The following is a 22,484-nucleotide window of genomic DNA, read 5'->3' on the forward strand; positions in this document are numbered from 1 at the left end:
TCATCTATCCTGTGGACTACTGTAACACTCTTTTAAAGAAACTAGTCCAATTCCTGAATATTCAATCCATGAATTTTGCCTGGAGAATCATTCTAAATTATAGACTGGGATATATGACTCTGTCCAAGAAGCATGGATGCCCTTCCACTAAACACAAAATAAGTCCATTCAAAAAGACACCTGCACCCCAAAGTTCATAGCAGCACTATTTACAGTAGCTAAGACATGGAAATAACCTAAATGTTCATTGACAGATGACTGGATAAAGAAGTTGTGGTATATTTATATGATGGAATATTACTCCACCATAAAAAATGATAAAATAATGCCATTTACAGCAACATGGATGGCCCTGGAGAATGTCATTCTAAGTGAAGTAAGCCAGAAAGAGAAAGAAAAATACCATATGATATCACTCATATATGGAATCTAAAAAAAAAATACAAATGAACTTATATATAAAACAGAAATAGACTCACAGACATAGAATACAGACTTGTGGTTGCCAGGGGAGAGAGGTGTGGGAAGGGATAAACTGGGAATAAGAGATTTGCAGATACTGACTGGTATGTGTAAAATAAATAAACAAGTTTATACTGTATAGCACAGGGAAATATATTCAATAACTTGTAGAAGCTTATGGTGAAAAAGAATAGGAAAATGAATATATGTATATTCATGTATGACTGAAGAACTGGGCTATACACCAGAAATTGACACAACATTGTAAATTGACTATAACTCAATTTTTAAAAAAAGTTAAGTCCAAATTCCTTAGCCTAAGATTAAGATCAACAAGCTGGTCTCAAAATATTCTAAAAAATCTTTTCATCTAGTAATTCCTCACACTTTCTTATACCTTCATAGTCAAGTCAAAGGGGGGCATTTAATATCAGTTCTAAATAGTTGTTTTAAGTAAATCCAGTTTTAAAGAATCATATTATTTTCTTCTGAAAGCCCTCTACTGCATGCTACAAGCTTTGTAAGTGCTTAACCAATGTCTTATCTATGCGTCAAGCCCCATTCAAATCTAAAGTCTTTTTGTAAGCCTTCCAGGGACCATTAAGTAGCCATGAAATTATCTTCCTACCTTGTATTTCCATTATATGTTATAATCTGCATTCTGTAACACCCACTATTGATTAATTTATATTAGAATCATTTATATGAATATTTCTGACTTTCTATCAGTCAAGGTCCAGTCAAGAAAATGTATAATGTGCCAACTGTTTTAACAGAGAAAATTATATAGTTGGTTACACAATTAGAAGATTATTTTTCACTTTTTTTCACTGAAGTAGAGTTGATTTATAATGTGTTAGTTTCTGGTGTACAACGAAGAGATTAAACAGGCAAAGCAAGAAACACTGAGATAGAGCTATTTCCTTCAGGAAGAAGCTACCATTCCTGGAGACGAGGTTAAAGAAAGGGAAGAGGTTAGTGTTTTTAAAACTCTAAAGCTTGGAGGAGGCTCTTTTAGAGGTGGGACTCAGAACTCTTTCGAGAACTCACTGCCCAGTTGGGCTGGTACCTCAGCATCTTAGATGAGAAAACTGGGAAGCTGGCACTCAGACCTTTGAAGAGCGGCACAGTCTGACCAATGCTGCTGTTTCTCAGGGAGCGCAATGAGGTTAGTCCTGGAGTGAAGAGAGAAAACTGGAAATCGGCATCAACTGCCACTGCTAGAATAAAGAGACACTGCTGGCATGTGGGGACGGGAACAGAAAACAGCACACTATGGAATGGATTCTCATTTTTCTCTAGCACTCCCCATTAGCAGAACTATCAGGGGGGCATCAGGCAAAGCAGAAACGTAGCTTGCATAGCCCAGTGCAGAACGTGCAGAGAAAGCATGATATGCATGACAGAACCACCATGCTGCACACCAGAAGCTAACACAGCACTGTAAATTAAGAGAGACAAAGTATTATAAGCCAACACAGTTTTGTGAGGTTCTGAATTCCCAGAGGGCCAGGACCAGGTCTGAATAGCCATATGTCTTCCACACGAGCATATCATAATATGCTCCATGTAGTAAGAAATCAGAAATATTTTATTTGAAATCTGCAAATATCCTTGATTAGCTCCGAGCCACAGATATCTCAAATGTAAAATAAAAATTACATCACCTTCTAGTAATAAAAGGTAGAGTGATATAAGATAACATGTCAAGGACTGAGAATTTTAAATGAAATTTTACACTTTTATTTTCTGTTATATTATAGTCAGGAGACCACTGAAGAAAAGTGCAACAGACCTTTCCTAGTGTTAAGGATACCCTGGTTTTCAAGGGGGAAACGATTAGAAGGCCAGCCCAGTGTGTCACCAGGAGTTTTTCTCAGCAGTGTCTTTGGCTAATACGAAAAAAATTCCAGCTGTTCCTGGTATGGAAAAATAAAAGAGATATTTCTGAAATGAAATGAAAGTAAGCAAGTAAGAATAAGAAACTTAAGAGGGAGGGCATGAAGTAGACAAAATACTTTAAGCATAAACTTCCAGCTGATGACATTAACCCTCTATCTCAGGGGCTAATAATCTGGGATAGTAGGACATTGTGGATAACATGGAATTGAGATGAGGGTATCATCTAAAGAACAAGAGGTCTAAGTAAATAAAACCTCCATATTTTTATCTTCTGGTAAAATACTTCATATTTGAGCAGAGTATGAGAGATATTTCCCATAAAAGTACCATTTATTATTACAAAATATATGATATATTTACCATCCTAGGCATTTAGAAAAAAAAAAAAAAGAGGGGGAGGCAGAGTGAGAAAAAAAATACATGCATGTATCTGTGCACATATGTGTGGTAAACATTTGGTACAGAAGTGTTGTGATTTGATATATTAACATTCCTACATTTTTCAAGAAAAACAACACAGAAAACACATTTGCTTCTCTTTACTGAATGTCCATGTACTTTAACAAATAAATCATCAACAAATCCCTACATATAAAACTGGCTAGCAATGAAATAACTGTGACTATTTATTAAGCCTTTAATGCCAGTCATTGAGGCAGGTCATATATATAATTATTTATCTTATTTCTCACATCCCTGTGCTGAAGTACTATTACGTTACAAGCAAAATAACTCATGCATAAAGTTACTCTGTTAATACTAGTTGAATGAATAAATACATGATACACTAAATTCCTATTTTACAGATGAGATTCTAAGCTGTGAAGGAAAAATTGCCAAATGTTGTTTTACTTTAACGAGTTCTGAAGATTTAAGTTCCATTTAAACAGAAACAAAAAGGAATTATTTTCAGGTTTTGAGATGAGGACTTGGTATGATTAAAATAATGTTTAAATTCACGTGTACATTGTTGAAAGAAAGGAAAAATTTCACTCTGTGAGATAATGCCTCACAGAATAGTAGCAATAGTTTTTAAATTAAGAATGGCAATATATAAAATATTTGACCTAGAAGGTGAACAACCACTATATCTTATTTCTCACATAAGGCAAGGTACCTCTGTTTCCAAGGATGATTTCAGCTTAGCTACAGAAAAAATGAGAATGACAATAAAAAGCTTGTTTCTCTATGTGCTTGAATACATTGGATCAACCTCACAAGTGCTTTCCCAAGTCACTTTTCTGACCCTTATATCTTCTCCCTTTGCTTAGTCTATTGCTCTAAGCTATATATGTCAAACTCCTAACTATTCATACAGATCCTGTTCAAATCTCACTCCTTTCATTGGGAAGTCCTGGATTCTTCTGCCCCAAATAGGTATTTCCTGTGAATACTTATGGCCTTTCAACTCTGACTTTTGAGGGGCACATTTTACCATCTTTTTCTATAATGAATGATTGCAACTGAAGCCCAGTGATAAGTCAGTTCAATGCCTGAATGACTTAAACTGTCTTCTAGAAAGAAAAGTAAATGACATATGAAAGAAGATAACATTCAGTGCCTCATTAATTTTTAAATTTTTTCCCACAGTTTCTGACATTCTATCAAAAATAATCAGTCACACAGAAAAGAACTGACTGAAAATCAAGGGAAAATAACGGACAATGAAAAAACATGCACAAAAAATTTAGATTTTTTTAAAAATCAGAACTATATGTTAATCACTATACTCATCTGCAATTAATGTTTAATAAATTAAACAAGAGTGCATCATGAGAGTTGAGTGGAAAGTATAAAAAGGAATTATTCAGAAATTCTGATTTATGCATTACTTTAAATATGATGATTAAATGCTCCATGCATGAACATACTAGTGTATTAGGCCCAACTGACAAAAGAATTTGGGAATTGGAAAATAGAGGAGTAGAACTATCTGGTTGAAGCATGGAGAGACAAAGAAATGATGTAAAATACAAAACAGATCAGAAGATAAATGGGATATGGGGAAGAGTACATATAAATGAAGTATAAGAGAGTAAAAAGAAAGACTAGGCCAGAAGCCATGAATTTTTCAAAATCGATAAAAGATATATCAAGCTAAAGATGCAACTAGTAGAATCTTAACAGGACAAATACAAAGAAAATCACACTTAGTTAAATTATAGTTAAAACTTCTGAAAACTAAACACAAACTAAAATCTTAAAACAGCTGGAAACAAGAATATTGAAAGCAGAATAGCAGAGCTTTACAAATGATTTTAAACAATAAAAATGAAAACCAGAAGACAGTGGAATGCATGATATATTTCACAGCTAAAAGAAAATACCTGCCAAACTATAATAATTAACCTGGTGAAAGTATCCTTTAAAAAACGAAGGTGATATCAAAGATATTTTTCAGACCAGCAAGAATTCATCACTAAAAGGCTACACTAAAGGAAATGGCAACAAGATTCATAAATCATTATGAAAAGAATGGATTAGTCAATAAATAGTGTAATTTGTATTCATATAAAAATAATGGGAATCTATACTTCATATCCTGTACAGAAATAAATTTCAGATGATTAAAGATCTAATGTGAAATTTTTAAAAAAACTTTAATTTTTTAGGAGAAATATATGGTAGACTATCTCTGCAACTGCCTGACAGAGAAAGATGTCTCAAGCACAAATCCTAAAAACAATAAATCTGTTTATAATAATTTCTCTGAATAAAAATTCACCATAAATAAGTGAGACTACAATAAATCACATACTGGAAGAAAATAGGTATATTGTACACAACTGATTAAAAATTATTATCCAAAACATATTAATAATTTCTATAAACAACAGAAGAAAGACAAATTCTCAATAGAAAAATCAAAATAGTAAATTAAGAAGCAATTTCCCAAATATGAAGTCTGAGTTAGCCAAAACAAATAAGCAAAAGAAAAAGAACTAAAATATGTCCAACTTTATCAGAAATCAAGAAAATTGAATTTAAAACAGTGAAGTAGCAAGGACTTCTGCTTCTAGCCAAGATGGACTAAGACTGAATTTACTTTCTCATGCAACAAGTGAAAAAAAAAAACCAGACAAAATGTAAAAGGTTGTAAATGTAAGCCAATGAAGGATACTAAATCTTTAGAGATGGGAGACAGAGTTACTTCCACTAACTGTCCAATTTATTGACGTGATAAAGTTTCTAGGTCTTGATGTGGTGAGGAGGAACCTAGGTGTAGTAGAATAATGGTCCTTCAAAGATGTCCTGAAACTGTGAATATGTTACTTTACATAGCAAAGGGACTTTGTAAATGTTGATTAAGTCAAGCACTTTGATATGGGGAGATAACCCTGGATTATCTGGACAAGCCCAATCTAATCACATGAGTCTTTAAAATCAGAGAAACTTTCCCAGTTCAGTTCCAAGTCAGAGGAAGATGTAACTATGGAAAAATAGAGAGATGTAATATCGTTGGCTTTAAAGATGGAAGAATGGGACATAATCCAAGGAATTTGGGCATCCTCCAGAATCCAGAAGTCAAGGAGACGGATTCCCCTCTGGAGCATCCTGAAGGGGACCCAGCCTTGCCGAGCCTTGGTTTTAGAATAGTAACACTCATGTTGGATTTTTAACCTACAGCACTGTAAGATCATAAATTTGTGTTGGTTAAGCCACCAAGTTTGTGATGATTTGCTACAGTAGCAATAGGAAACTAATACACCCAGAGGGCCCTCGCAGACTCTCAGAGATTCTAGGAAGACAAGTGTGGCTAAACTCCCTAAATAGGAGAAAGAGAAAGCTGCACACACAGAGATTCCCAGATTATCTGTAGAGAGTCCTCTTATCCATTCAGCTGAGAACTGTCATACGCATGCATACAAGGAAGACATCTGAGGCTGAGGAAAGGAATAGCCACGGGATCAGAGGTAATAATACCCAACGTTCAACACAGTGGTCTCTCTCACCAGCTAGAATGGAATCTATGATACATGGGACATTATGTAAGCAGATGGGTTTTCCCTCAATAACAGGGACTTAATATTACTAAAATGAGCGCTGCTCAGAAGTGGTACAATAGCACTCAGAGTTAGAGGGTGATACATTAAAGATGTGAACTATAAGCCCCCAAACAGTCACTAATACAAAAGACACAGAATATGTAAGAAAACAGAGGACAAAATGGAATTACAAAGAAGAAATTAATTGAAAAGAAGGCAGAATATGAGAAAATGGGAAAAAGTTACAGATGGCACAAAGAGAAAACAAGTATCATTGATTTAAATGTAATTATACAAATAAACACCTTCAGTGAAAATGCACTAAATACCCCAACTAAAAGGCAAAAATTATCAGGTTGGAAGAAAAAGCAGAACCCAACTATAAGCTGCCCACAAGAAATACACTTCACGTGTAAAGACATAAAGAAGTGAAAGGTGAGAAAATGATATGCCAACACTAATCAAGAGTAAGCTGGGATGGCCATATCAATATCAAATTAGATTACATATTAAATTACATCACTAAGGATACAGAAGATTATTCAACATTAACAAACAGGCAATTTATTAAGATAAGTAATAAGTCTGAACATCTATAACAGAGCTTCCAAATAAATGAAGCAAATGATAGAACCACAAGGAGAAATAGACAAATCCACAATTACAGCTGAGGATTTCAATACTCCTCTCAATAACTCGTGGAACAAATAGACAGAAAATAAATAAACATATAAAAGACTGGAAAAAATTCTTCAAACAACTTGACAAAAACTTCTAAACAAAATTTTAGTAAATCAAATCCAAGAACATACATAAGCTAAAATACGTAACAACAAAGTGGTTTTAAGCCGAGAATGCAAAGTTTGTTTAATACCTGAAAATCAACCTATGTATTTAATCATATCTGTAGCCTAAATAAGAAAAAACGATTATCTCAAAAAGATGCAGAAAAAGTGTTTAACAAAAATCCATTATCATTCCTGAGGAAAACCTGCAAACTTGGAACCAAAGTATGTAGGAAAGCGTTAAGTCAGCAGGCCTGAGTTGTTCAAGCCCTGCATTTCCCAATTTTCATGAATGGCCTTGGACCAAGTCCTGAACACTAAGCTCTTGGAATGTTCTAACTGATGAGTGTTTTGAATGCTTATGGCCTTGAAACATACTTCACTAGCTAGTCCAGATCGTTTGTGCAAGCAATGTGATTTATGTGAACATCTGCTTTCCTTCTGGGTGTCTGGAGTTTCGGTAACTGCAATCAGTCATGAGGACATTGTGCACCTGTACGGCAGATCCCCAATAAGAACTCTGGACACCTCAGCTCAGGCAAGGTTCTCTATTAAACAGCACTTTGTATGTGTTGTCAAAACTCATTGCTGGAGGAATGAAATGTGTCCTGTGCAAGCCTACTGGTAGAGGGCTCTCAGAAGCTTGTGTCTGGTTTCCTTCAGACTTTTCCCTACGTGACTTCTCCCTTTGAAGATTTTGCGATGTATCCTTGTACTGTGATAACCTGTAACAGTGAGCATAATGACTAGCCAATCACCAATCCTGGGAATAGTCTTGAGGACCTCTGACCAAAGGTAAGTAACACAACCTGACAAAAGAGAATCTATAAAAATCCTACAGCTAACATCAGACCAAATGGTGAAAAACTGAACACTTTGTCTCTAAGATCAGATACAAGACAAGGATGTACACTCTTCTAGTCAACAGTGTAAGGGAAATTCCGCCTAGTGTAATAAGGCAGAGAAAACTAAGTTGTAAAAGAAGTAAAATCTTTCTTTATTTACAGACATGATTGTCTATATAGGATATCAATATAATCTACCCAAAAAAGCTATTAAAGCCAATAAGTGAGTTCTGCAGGTTTTGTATATATGAGCCAATTGTTTTTCCTAAGACAACTGAAAATTGAAATTTTAAAAATTCTATTTACAACAGCATAAAAATTATGAAACACTAAAAAATGAATCTGGTAAAACATGCAAAAGATCTGTACATGGAAAACTACCAAATAGTGCTGATAGAAATTAAGGACCTAAGTAGATGAAGAAATGAGTCACAGTCATGAGCTGAAAGTGACAGTTCACTTACAGTGTCCACCTTAATTTTAAAGAGGAAGGGAAGGTAAGAAATTACTTATTTATGATCTCTATGTGTATGAGATCATAGAAAGATGTTAATTTTTGTCACTATAAGGCATTCAAGTGCCTACTTAGCAAAAAATGTGTAAAAGAGATAAAAGAGCATTCATAACCATACTCTGGTGCCTGGGTATGTAAGAATAGTGAAATAGCTAAACCTATGGAAATCTGAATTGCCAGAAGCTTGTGGGAGCAGAAAGGAGGAATACAGGGCACATAGGTGATAATAAAGATGTTTGATTAAAAAATAAAAAAATGAGAAAAGACATTCTTATGCAAAGGAGGCTTCCATGTCATTATGTGGAGTTTTTTAAAAATGAATATGTAACAGAAAAGTTCATGTTAAAAACATTGTCTTTGTGCTGATGTGAAAAAATTAAGTAATTTCTGAAGTCTGTATCTCAAAAGTTTGGTACATATTAGTTTGTGTCTGCTAATTCCAAACTCTTAATTTATCCCTCCCCTCCCTTTCTTCTTTGGTAACCATAAGTTTGTTTTCTATGTCTATTATAAACACAATAGATAAATAAGGTTCTACTGTATAGCACAGGGAACTATACTCAATAGCTTGTAATAACCTATAATGAAAGAGAATACAAAAAATAACATACATGTATAACTAAATCACTATGTTGTACACCAGAAACCACCACAGCATTGTAAATCAAATATACTTCAATTAAAAAAAAAGAAGTTTTGGTGGTATTTGCTAAAATGGACTTATATTTGGCTGTTACAAACTAAACATCAAGACAGTAATAGAGATACACTTTTTCATCTATGCATATACATAGGTATTTGTATGTGCATAATGTTAGCATAAAGTACAGAGCTATAACATATGACATATATATAGCTAAACATTATCTTAGATTGAGCAAATTTAGATTTTTACACAAATGTTATCCAAAAGAGATCATTTTTAAATAAAGTTTCTTTTTAAACTTTAGCTAAATCTTGATCACCAAATATATTCAGCTTAGATAATGAAGATCAGAATCAGAGGAACATGCACTGTAATGCTGACCTCAGCCATCACTAGTCCATGTGTTCCTTCCCTATGGATACATTATTTGGAATCATTTATTCAAGATGCATTCATTACCAGTAAACATATACTAGCATAAGTAGGCACCAGGTACTACCAAAGCATTGGTGATACAGAGATGCCCCTGCCCTTAATGACAAATATTAAGTGAATTGTCAAAATATACCCTTAAGAAGGCTATGATAGGAGCACTTTTAACCTGCTTCTGAGGAAGGAGAGAAACAGTGGCCAGAAAAGTCAGCTAAAGTTTCATAGATGTCATTATGAATAAATAGAATAATATCTAGAAAAGTATTTTCCAAACATTAAAGATTTATACTGTTTAAGAAATTATTACCACAAATTCCTCCATCTCAATTCTCAATAAAGAGGACATTTCACAGCATGATAGAACTCTGTACATATAAGCATTCAAATATTTCATGGACTGCCAAGGCTCATTAGCTTTTCAACCATTTCTTTTTCCAGAAAAAAAAAAATCTACTTATAAGTAAACACCTCACCCATAAGTGAAAATAAGAACAGCTGAATAATTTACCAAGGGTAGTTTTTGCCCAGTCTGTTGCGAGACCGGCATCTCATTTTTCTTTTCTAAATATCATTGGTAGGTAGAATAACAGCCTCCTAAAGATAGCCACATTCTAGTCCCTACAGCTTATGAATATGTTAGGTCACATGGCAAAGAATAATTAAATTAGCATATGGAATTGTTTGTTAATTAGCTGATTTGAGATGGAAACTTCATTCTGTATTATCTACATGAGCCCAGTGTGATCACATGGGCTTTTAAAAATGGGAGAGGGAGGCAGAAATGTCAGGGTCAGAATGATACAATGTGAGAAAGACTTGAGAGGCCACAGCTGGCTCTGGAGATAGAGGAAGATCCACAGAGCAAAGAATGTAGCGGCCTCTAGACTGAAAAAGGTAAAGAAGTGAAAGATAAAGAAGTGAATTCTCTCCTAGAGCTTTCAGAAAGGAAATGGCTCTGTCTGGTTTTAGCTCGGTGAGACCCATTTTTGACTTCTGACCTCAGAACTGTTAAGATAATGAATTTGTATTGTTTTAAGCTATTACATTTGTGGTCCTTCGTTACAGGAGGAATAGGGAACTATTACAATGAACATTTGGTTCATTCTCAGAAAAAACATGTTCTATGAAGCATTTATTGAAAACTCTAGCCACTGCTATCATAGTTCTCTATTCCTGAAACTTACTGCAAATATGATAGCTTAAAACAACACGCATTTATTAGGTCACAGTTTTAGAGGACAGAAGTATGGGCAGGCTCCACTGGATTCTACGGTGAGGATCTCACATGGCCAGAATCAAGGTGCTGACCAGCCAGGAACCTTACCTGGAAACTCTGAGAGATCATCTGTTTCCAGGCTCATTTCAGTTTCTCAGCAGATTTACTTCTTTCAGCTATAGGCTGAGATCTGCATTTCCGTGCTGGCTATCAACTTGGGGCCTCTCTCAGCAACTGAGACTGCCTGCGTTTCTTCTCATGTGGCCCTCTTCAAGCCCGCAGTGGTACATCAAATCCTTCTCATGCCTCCAACCTCTCATACTTTCCCTTATGTCATCAGCTGGAGAAAGTTCTCTACTTTTAATACCTCATGTGATTAAATCAGCCAGCTGGCTAATCCCCCTATCTTATGGTCACATAACATAACATAATCACGGGAGTGATATCTCACCATATTCACAGGTTTTGGGGATTATAGTGGGACATACTCAGGGGTTCATTTTAGGAATTTTGCCTACTGCAACTATTCAATTGCCTTTTTAATTTTAATATATTTGAATTATTAATTAATTTACTTGTATAGCTTTCTTGTACATTGCCCTATATTCTGATGTATTATTTTATGGAGACATGCCTCCAATAAAACATAGGAAACTTCTAAGCGTAAGAATAATATGCTGTATTCTTTCACTAATTGGCACCATGTTAGAGCTAAGATACAGAGATAAATAGGATTGTCAGGAAAAAGTCTAATGGCATAGTATTTGGAAGAACTGTAGACAATTTTGAAAAGTATAAAATATTAATATAAGAATATAATGCTTGTATGATTTAAAGGCTGTGTGACCATGGGTAAGAATCTTTAATTTCTAACCGTGTTATTTCTGAATGCATTAAAGTTTATTCAGTGAGTACCAACTATGCTAAAATGGAGATGAAAAACTGTTTGCTTACCTACCAAGAGCTTTTTGAGATTCAAATTAAGTGACCTAGGCCAAAATGTTTATAAAAGTATGAAGTACTATTCAAATATGAACTATTAAAATTATTAGTGCAGGTTCTTATTTGGCATCTTTTGTGTCTACATCATCCAGCAGAGAGCAAATTATATAACAGATACTCCAAACGCTGACCACCACTGTCATCAGTAGGTAAATACATGCATTATATTTCATTTCTCTTTTTAACTATCAAACTTGTCTCTAGCAAATGAAAGTAATTCCCTATTTCTGACTTCTTTCTTCATCCATCTTCTTCCTTGTTTGCCCTTGGGCTGCACAAGACTTTGGTTTTACATTTGCTTAAAGATTTCCTGCTGCAGAAAACTTTCCTGATAGGTGAGATGACTGAAGGCCAGACAAGGGTGGCAGATGCTACAACACTGATGAGAGGTGGCTGAACTTGGAACAATCAGCTGGGGCAGTTCCCTGTAATAGCTACTTAATTGATTTTAGCATGGAGATGGGGACAAAAAATGCTGCTCCAAAATTTGGCTGCCATACTCAAAAGAACCAGCATAACACCTCAGAATCTACCCCAAATCTACTGTTCAACAAGTTTATTAGTGAAGTGTTGGAGAATTAGCTGGAATCATCATAGTGAGGCTCTCAAATTTACCGTGCGTAAGAACTATCTAGGGTTGCTTGTTAAAAACGCATATTGTAGACATACACCCTGAGAAACTCTGGTTTAGGTAGTCGAGAGGAGGATAAGTATGAGACCTAGAAATCTGTACCTTTTAACAATAAACTCTAGGGTATTCTGAAATATAATGGCAAATCAAAAATACTTTTTATTATTCTTCTTTATTCATATGACCAATAATACTGTGTCAAAAAAAAAGGACCTGAGATCATGGATTTTTTTAAGTCAGTCCGGATGTGCATTCCAACAATTCCAGCATCTTATTTACTGTGTGATCTTGAATAAGCTATTCAAACTTTGTCTTAGAAATCTCATTTGTAAAATGAAGAGCATCATTGTAGCTAATATGAATGTGGTGAGGATTAACATGTTAGCTATTTCAGTTATTACTATTATTATTATTACTATTATTATTATTCTCCTAAAGTGCTGACAATGGCATCTTAAATTACCAGGCAGCAGGGCCACAACTTATTTTTGAAAATCTCTAAACCAAATGATTAAAAGATTCTTGCTGGATTCCTATGATACACTCATAATAACAAAGCCCCTTTTTATCTTGTAATAATATGCAGCATAGAAATATAAAGAACAATGCAATTGTACAAGAATAAATTAAACCAAAGCTATATGATGGGACAATAACATCTGCTGAACAATATCAATCATTACCAACAGTACAATGATGATCCTGGGGCCATGCTGTGGGGGTGGCTTCATGGACTAAAAAATTCAAAAGTGGCATAATAGGATTCTATGTCATTGTTTCTCACGTCCCTGATTCAGAAGTAGGGACAGGAAGACAAAGGGAACATGTAAAATTTTCATGTCCACAACATTTGCCAGTCTTTGTTTTCCCCCAAGTATACTTCTCAGTAAGATGCATTGTTTTCCATGTGTATCAGATTCTTTGCATACACTAGGCCATTTTGGGGAAGGAAATGAAAGTCCACATATAAATAAATCCTTAAAATATGACATATTCAATCAGAAGAGATGATAAAGAGTTTGAATTAATGACTCTCAGAGTGACCGTACCCCTTTCTGGGCAGGAGGGCATCTCCAGTGGTACAGGTAGCTTGCCCCTTCCCCAGAAATAGAAGGTTATTTTCCTGATCTCTTCCTATAGCTACATTGGGTCTTCTGAGACCGAAGAGGACCAAGATTTGCTGCTTTTCCCAATGGCTTAAGGCTTTTGTTACATTGGGAAGAAAGAACAGAGAATTCTGGCAGTTTCCTGCCTTGTGCATAGCACTTTGGCTTCTCTGCCTCAAGCCTGGACCACAGGGAGGCTTTCTGTGGTCTCATGCCCTGTCCTCAGTCTTTCTCATGAGCACTTCTTGAGATCTGTCGAGAAAAGCCTGAAAAAGAGCAATAATTCCCATTGTATCTGTTGTTCCCAGTGGTTCTATAGTCTCATTCTAAACACACTCTACTCAGCTTTCATCAACTTACAGAAAACTTATCTGAATTCTTCCTAGCTTTTCCAACACTCTATGTCTGCCCCAGGTAAACAACTGCTTGCATCCGATCTGACTGGTGTGACTAAACTTTAGATAGGCTTCCTGCTGACTCTAGATCCCTGATCTCCCATTTCTTAAAGCATTTACTTTAGAGAACTTGTTAACTATAAACAGTTTCTGCCCCTTTGGGATGTAAATCTTTTAAAAAGACTTTTGCCAGTTTTACAACTTAGGAATATCTTTCTCAAGGAAACTGGAGTGGATCTTTTTAAATGTATTAATCGAGAAAGATGGTGCCCCTACCCGCTAGTCTCTGCGGGATCAAGCATATCTTCAGTGGACGTTTTACTCCAAGTTACAAAACTTCTTCTTGTCATAAAGTAGGTGAAGTTTATTCTTCCTTTAGATACATTCACCTCAGCACTTAAAAACTCTCCTGCCCTTTGTTTCTATGGAGTTAAGTTCTGGCCTCTCTCTCCTATTGCATTAGCCTTGGTTAAAGTCTTTCTTGATTGTTTAACTTTGCCCAGTTCAATGTTATCTTTGACACATCTCTCCTTTGAGGATCCATTTCTTTCCTTAGATTTTAGGTTAGTTGATTACTCTGCAATCTCAACTTTCTGATAAGTACAAGGAAAGTTGTTATTTGGTTGATTTCCCTGATTTTTTATTCTTTCAATGCTGAAAGTTATCCTTTTCCCAGCTCTCTACAACTTAAGCAGAAACCAGAAGGACTTTATATTTTTATCACATTTTTTTATGTTTTCAGTTGAGTGTATACTCTACAATGAAGGCAGTGCATTAGAATGTTAGAACACATAGCATTTATAAATAATAAATATACTGAGGATGAATCCTCAATTAGCAAAAACAAGAAGCAAAATCAAAAGTACTAAAGTCATTGGAAATAAATTAGAGAAGATTTAATAAGCCACATTTCGGGAAATTATCAACAAGTCTATTTTTATTGTCTTGTAAAAACATTTTCATTGCACTTCTACCAAAAACAACTTAAAAACTAGACAAAAAAAAAAAAATCCTTCACATGTTGCAGAAGAGGAAGCACAGAACTATGCAACCATAAGAGAAGAAAAGTAAATAATTTAGTCTCATAATTGCTCTGGGTTTCTGCCTGAAAGCATTTACCAGAACATAGTGCAGCAAAGAGGGTTTCAATGCTGGCACATGGGTCTAAGACAAAGAAAGAGATTAAACCTCAGGAAAAATGAAAATAAGCTCAGATGAAAATATAATTTAAAAGAAGAAAATAAAAATAATATAAAGAAAAAATTTAAGTAATCAGAAAAATAATGAAAATGGAAGACAGGGAAAAGGAATAATTTTCATCTGATTGAAATCTATGGTGAATAAAAATGAAACAATGGACCAGAGCTAATCTTTAAAACGCTGATCCCAACCCAGAAATAGAAAAAGACCTGAATCTGCACAATGAAAAGGCTCACAAAGTACCTGGCAAAATTAACCCAGAATAATTATCTCTGAAACACATCCTAATAAAAAGACAAAGGTAAAATCTACAAGCTTCCAGAAGAATAATTTAAAAAGGCAAAAGAAGATTAGCATCAGAATTTTCAAGACTAGTATATAGAGCAAGGCAACAATGGAGCAGAATTTTAAAAAATTAACAGCTTTATTGAGGTCTAACTGTTTCCCATGCCTTTCTATCACCAGCAAGCAACCGCTAACCTGTTCTCTGTCACTGTATTTGTATTCTATATAAATAGAAACCTATAGTATGTATGCTTTTCTGCCTGGCTTCATTTATTAATTGTAATTATTTTGAAATTTACCCACTGATTCCTGTATCAAATATCCAGTGTATAGATATACCACAATTTGTTCATCAGTCATCTTTTGATGGCTTCTTTAGTTGTTTCCCTTTATTGACCATTTCAAATGAAGCTACCCTGAACATTCCTGTACAACTCTTTGCACGGACATATGCTTTACTTCTCTTTGGTAAATAACTAGAAGGGAAATGGCTAGAATATATGATAGATGTATGCTTAACTTTTCAAGAAACTGCCCAACTGTTTTCCAAAATAGTTGCACCACATTCTCTCTTGGGATGGTCAATATTTAGCTTTTTTGCACTTTTTTATTAAAGTATCATCCTAAAAATTAAATTTTGGAGGGGATACCATTCAATTTCTTTTTTTAATGAGAAGTTTTATTTTTGTAAATTTTCTTGCAGTTGTAAGCATTAATAGAGAAAGATCCTAAGTGGTTTTTTTTTTTTTTTAAATAGCATTTGGTTCTTCTCTATGTTTCCTATTTCACTGTTGAGGCTTTGTATTTCTTTATTGCGACTTTCCATTTTTTTATTTGTTTCATACATTTTAAAATTTCTCATTGAAGCATTTTTATGATGACTATTTCTAAATTTCTGTCCAGTAATTCTCATTTCTGACATCCTAGTGTTGGCATCTATTGATTGTCTTTTTTTCATTCAGGGTGAGATCTATTAGTTTTCCAGTATAATGAGTGATTTTCAGTTGAAATCTGAATAGTTTGGGTGTTACATTATGAGATCCTGGCCTTTATTTAAATTTTCTATTTTAGCAGGTCTCTTCTGACACTGCTATCCAGAGGGAAAGGAAGGCACCACTGCCTTGCCACTGCCAGGTGGTAGCAGAAATCCAGGTTCCCTACTCAGCCTCTTTTGACAACCACCAGGGAGCAGGGCTCCTCATTACTGCTAGGTGCAGGTGCAACTTTAGACTACTCACTGGTCTGGCTGGGAAATGTAGGAGTGTCTCACCACTGTTCCCTCTGTGGCCTCCACCAATGCTTCAGAATAGACAGTGGCCCTCTGTTTGTCCACCAAACCTCCACCTACATCTCTGCAGTGGAGGGATGGTGAGGAGCTTCACTATTGGAAAGCTAAGTGGAATTTCCAGTTCTCCTCGTGGTCTATACTGCCACCAGGGGTGGGTGGCCTCTTCACATAGGCAGGATAAAAGTCCTGGGTTCCAGCTAGTCTCCTCTGTCACTATCCCATCAGCCCTGTGAGGGCAGAAGTCTAGGCTCCTCACTTGGCATTTGCAGGTTGAGTTGGGATGAGGCCACTTTTTTCCCTATGATGTTTAGCTAGAGGACAGTGGTTATTGTCTAGAAGTATTCTGTCTTGATAGGTTGCCCCTTTATTGGTACCTTGCTAGAGAGAGCAGTCTTGGGGTGGGTGGGTGGGGTTCTTCTGTCAGAAAGCCTTGGCAGTTTTGAGCTGCTGATTCCTAGGATATATGAGGCAAAACAAACAAACAAAACAAAACAAAACAAACACCAAGGAATTCAACATCAAGTCACTCCTAGGACTGCAAGATCCCTAGCCACTCCACCTTCTTTTCATCCTTCAGAGTCTTCATATGTTTATTTTACATATAATGTTCAAGGTTTTCATTTGTACTTAGCAGGATGATTAAGGAAAACTATGTCTGCTCCATTTTCCCAGAAGCAGAAGTTCTGGAGCAGCATTTAAAAAATATATCGATGGAAAAATATGTAAGCCAAGGTTTTTATATCCAACCAAGCTATTTCAACCCTTTACAGCACATACCATTAACTCTCTCAGTGTATTTTCAATCTTGGACATTGCAGTTATCTCTAGAAGTTCAACTTAGATTTATTTTTTATATCTTCCCTTGTCTCTACTGAACATATCAGTCTTTTCTCCTGCTTCTTGAACATGTGAAATACAATTATAATTTCTCTTTAAAGTCTTTGAATCCTAATTCTATTACTTACATCAGTTTGAGGTTGGTTTTGATTGGTTTTTCTCCTTATTATAGGTAGCATTTTCCTGCTTCTTTTCACGCCTGGTAATTTTATTAATTGAATTCCAAATACTGTAAACTGTGCATTATTTAACACTAGATAGCTTCATAGTCCTATAAATATTCATGAGTTTTGTTCTGAGCCATTCTTAAGATTTTTGGAAGATGTTTGATCTTTTAAGGTCTTGCTTTTATGTTGTTAGATTGCATCACTTAGTTTAGATTTAATTATTCCTTTTCTGAGGCAGCATTCTTCTGGTTTCTTTATTTTATCCCCATGAATAATAAGCATTTATGCTCTGACTAGTAAGAAAAGTCACTATTCCTAGTCCTTAACCATCCTCAGTGATTGTTCTTTTTAATGTTTTGAGGTAGTTCTTTTCTCATCCTCGAATAATTTCTTCAAGCACATGTGCTGATTGGGAATTCACTCAGTATTCATGGGGGGTACTATGCAGATCTTCAGAGTTCTTTCTCTGTGAAGTTGTCTCCTTGCCAGTATACTACCCTTAAGAGGAAATACTGAAGGAAGCTGTCTGAGGGGTGTAAGTAAATTATTTAGTACTATCTTGCAATTATTTTGGGGGAGGAGATAATTAGGGTTTACTTATTTATTTTTTTAATGGAGATACTGGGGATTGAACCCAGGACCTTGCACATGCAAGGCACACACTCTATCCCTGGGCTATACCCTTCCCTATCTTGCAATTTTTATGAGTCTAAAATTATTTTTAAGTAAAAAGCTTAGAAATTAAAAATATATACTTATATTTAGCAAAGTATGTGCAAGACCTATACATTGAATGTCCATATTACCCAAAGAAATCTACAGATTCAATGAAATGCCTATCAAAATCCCAAAACCATTTTTTATAGAAGTAGAAAATAAACAATTCTAGAAGTCATGTGGAACCAAAAAGACCACAAATAGCTAAATCAATCTTAAGATGAACAAAGATGGATGTAGTACTCTTCCTCATCTCAAAATATACTCAAAGCTATAGCAATATACATACGGTCCTGCCACAAAAACAGACATATCAATCAACAGAACAGACTCGAGAACCCAGAAAAGATCCCCATGTATACAGCTACCCGATCGCTGGCAAAGGTGCCAAGAATACACAACGGGGAAAGATAGTATCTTCAACACAGTGTTGGGAAAGTTTGATACTCACATGCAAAAGAATGAAACTGGAACTTTATCTTACATTATAAACAAAAATAAACTCAAAACTAATTACAGTCTTAAATGGGAGATCTGAAATCATAAAATTCCTAGAAGGACAGATAAAGAAAATCTCCATGATGTTGGTCCTGGCAATGATTTCATGGATATGACACCAAAATATAGGCAATAAAAACAAAAATAAACAGATGGGACTACATCAAACTAAACAGTTTCTGCATAGCGAAAGAAATAATAAATAGAGTGAAAAGGCAGCTTATAGAATGGGACTAAAATGTTTAAAACCATACATCTGATAAGAAGTTAATGCACAAATTATATAAGGAACTTCCACAATTCAACAGCAAAAAAACCTAGTAACTCAGTTTTAAAATGGGCTAAAGGACTTGAATAAGTATCTCCAAACAACCACACAAATGGTCAACAGATATATGAAAAACTGCTCAATGTCATGAATCAGAAGGGAAATGCAAATCAAAACCACAATGAAATATCACCTTACACCTATTTAGGATGCCTACTATAAAATGTATGTGTGTGTGTGTTGACAAGGATGTAGAGATGTTAGAACCCTTGCATACTTGTTGGTATAAATGCAGAATGATGTAGATGTTATGGAAAATAGTATGAGCTTTCTCAAAAAAATAAAAACAGAACTATTATACAATCCAAAAATCCCACTTCTGGGTATTTATCCAAAATAATTAAAATCAAGATCTTGAAATGTCAGCACCCCCATGCTCATTACAGCACCATTCACAATAGCCAAGATATGGGAACAACCTAAATGTTGGTTTGTTGAATAGATTAAAAAATATATACATATACATATATATATGTATATATATATATATTATTCACCCTTAAAAAAGAAAAAAATTGCAATATGTAACAAGAAGAATGAACCTTGAGGACATTAGGCTAAATAAAATCAGCCAGTCACAGAAAGACACATACTTCATGATTCCACTTATCTGAGGCCCCTAAACTAGTCAAATTCATAGAATCAAACAATGGAATCATGCTTTCAGGGCCTACTAGGAGGGAGGAAATAGCACAATACTAAAACATGGGTATAAAATTTCAGTTATGCAAGATGAATAATCTTGAATTACTGCAAGATGAATAATCTGCTCTACAACATTGTATCTCTAGTTAACAATACTGTATTGCACACTTAAAAAATTTAAGAGTAGATCTCATGTTAAGTAGTCTTCTCACAATAAAATAAATGTTTTGAAGTAATGATGAAAGTTTGGTGTCCTAATTGGGATATTTTCTAAGTGTAAAATACATCCTGGATTTTGAAAAGTTCATACTTAAAAATAATGCACAATATCCATTAATATTAATATTTTAATATGGGCTGTGTATTGAAATGATAGGTATAATGGGTTAAATAAAATACTTTATTAAAATTTTAAAAATCTTAAAATTAAGTAATGACAGTATAATATGAGTAAAATACTTGAGCACACATTTCTCAGCAGGAGATATATAAATGGGTAATAAGTGCATGACAATATATTTTAAAACATCTTTATTCATCAGAGACATGCAAAGTAAATCCATAATTTGATAATACTATACATACATAAGAATGGTAAGAATGGTCAAAATTAAAGACTGAAAACACCAGCTGCTGAAAAAAAGATGGGCCAAATAAAACTCATTCATTCCTGATGGAAATGTGAAATGATAGCCCTGCTTTGGACAATAATTTATCAGCTTCTTATAAACTTACACTTGCATCTACTACATGACCCAGCAATTCTGTAACTAGATATTTACTCCAAAGAAATAAAAACCTATAACTTACACAAAATCTTGAACATCTATTAAAGAAAAATAAAATGAAAATCACCCAAATGTCTATCAACACATGAACATATCCTAAGATAGTTGTACCATAGGATAATTCTCAGAAACAGTGGATACATGTAACAATAGGATAAAATCACAAAACTTTTACTGGGTCAAAGCAGTCAGACCAAAAAGAATACTGTTTGATTCCACTTATCTGAGACTTCTGACCAAGCAAAACTATCGCCTAGTGGCAGAAAGAAGGCTAATAACCGCCTGAAGGAGGGATTACCTACAAAGGGCCCAAAGAAATATTCTGGGTGATATAAAAACATGTTGATTGGGGTGGTGGTTACATGAGGGAGTATATTTATCAAAACTTATCTAACTCTGCACTTAAAATGGGGGCATTTATGATTCATAAATTAGACTAAAATAAAGTTGACTGAAAAATCATAACACACTCTTCTTAGTTGTTCTGTAGGTCATTAGGAAGGACTTAGGTCCACTGAATTCTCCCTCCAGGGTTGTAGCAGTGATATCCATGTCAGCCTGCTGTACAGAACTGACCCCATTAAAATGAAAATCTCACAAGGGTCATTTATGAGAGTGGAGCCACATGTTTGCATGATACTGATACTGATATAGAAGACTCTAAAAAAAAAATAGATCATTGTACTTATATGAGTCCATGCCATAGGAAACACTTAGAAGAACCTCAAAAACACTTTGCGAGCTCCTAATCTCTTATAACAAATATTTTCAAGGGTCATTCCATTGCTATTTATGTTTTAGTGCAATATATTAATGGAAGGTGGGATACAAGAAAGCATTGTTGAATACCTATTACATCCTAGACATTGTTGAGCTACAAAGATGAAAGCTGTACCATAGGAACCTTAAGTATAAAGAGGAAAACAGACATGCACAAAAGTAACTCTAAGGCAAGGGCTTTCCTACAAAGATGCAGTAACAAAGAAATATTCCAGGAAGTAGCACATTTATGATGCAGACAAAACTTTAACAGCCACCCTAAAAACCACACTTGGCAGACAAAATAACGTGTTGAAAAGACACCATCAATCTAAACTTTTTTAAAACCATAAAATGAAGAGCATTCTCTGTGTTCACATTTGCAAATGCATCCTTCCAGCAAAGCTCAAATAGCACATCGAATTAGCTGAAGCATTCAGTTCAAAATTAGTACTGAAATAGAGTCCTGGAAGCTCAAATAACCACCCTCATCCGTGCCATAAGAGAGTAATTTAGCTCTGCCTAAGGGGCAATATGTTTCATAAAACCCCTATCTTTTTTTTTCTATGATATAATGCAACTAGTCTTAAAGGGTTTTGCCTTTAAAAAGTCTCCAGCAAAATAACCCAGAATTACCATATCTTCAATTAAACATACTGCACTGCTCAAGGGTGACTGAACTTGAATACAGTGTTAAGACTACAAAATCTAAGAGCTGCAACTGCTCTGTTAACTGGCTAATCTAGCCTCAGTGAGAATATTAAAAAGGGGAATATAGATCTTTTTCATTAATGGAAATAATTTTCTATCTGGTAAGTTTTCCCCTGGATTGCAGGCTCTACACATCCTAACTGACCCTCCATTTCTCATATCCCAAATGTAGCTGATTTTTTTTTAAGGTGCAGTTCAATCATCAACTTCTGAATGCATCCTTGATTTTCTTAGAATAAGGGGAAATCTTCCTTTGAACTTCTTTAACACATTCTATTCTACAATTTTTAAATATATCACTATTTTCCACACGTTATAGTTACGTGTTCACCTCATTCA

This window comes from Camelus ferus, chromosome 1 (assembly GCF_009834535.1).
Source record: "Camelus ferus isolate YT-003-E chromosome 1, BCGSAC_Cfer_1.0, whole genome shotgun sequence".
Lineage (NCBI taxonomy): Eukaryota > Metazoa > Chordata > Mammalia > Artiodactyla > Camelidae > Camelus > Camelus ferus.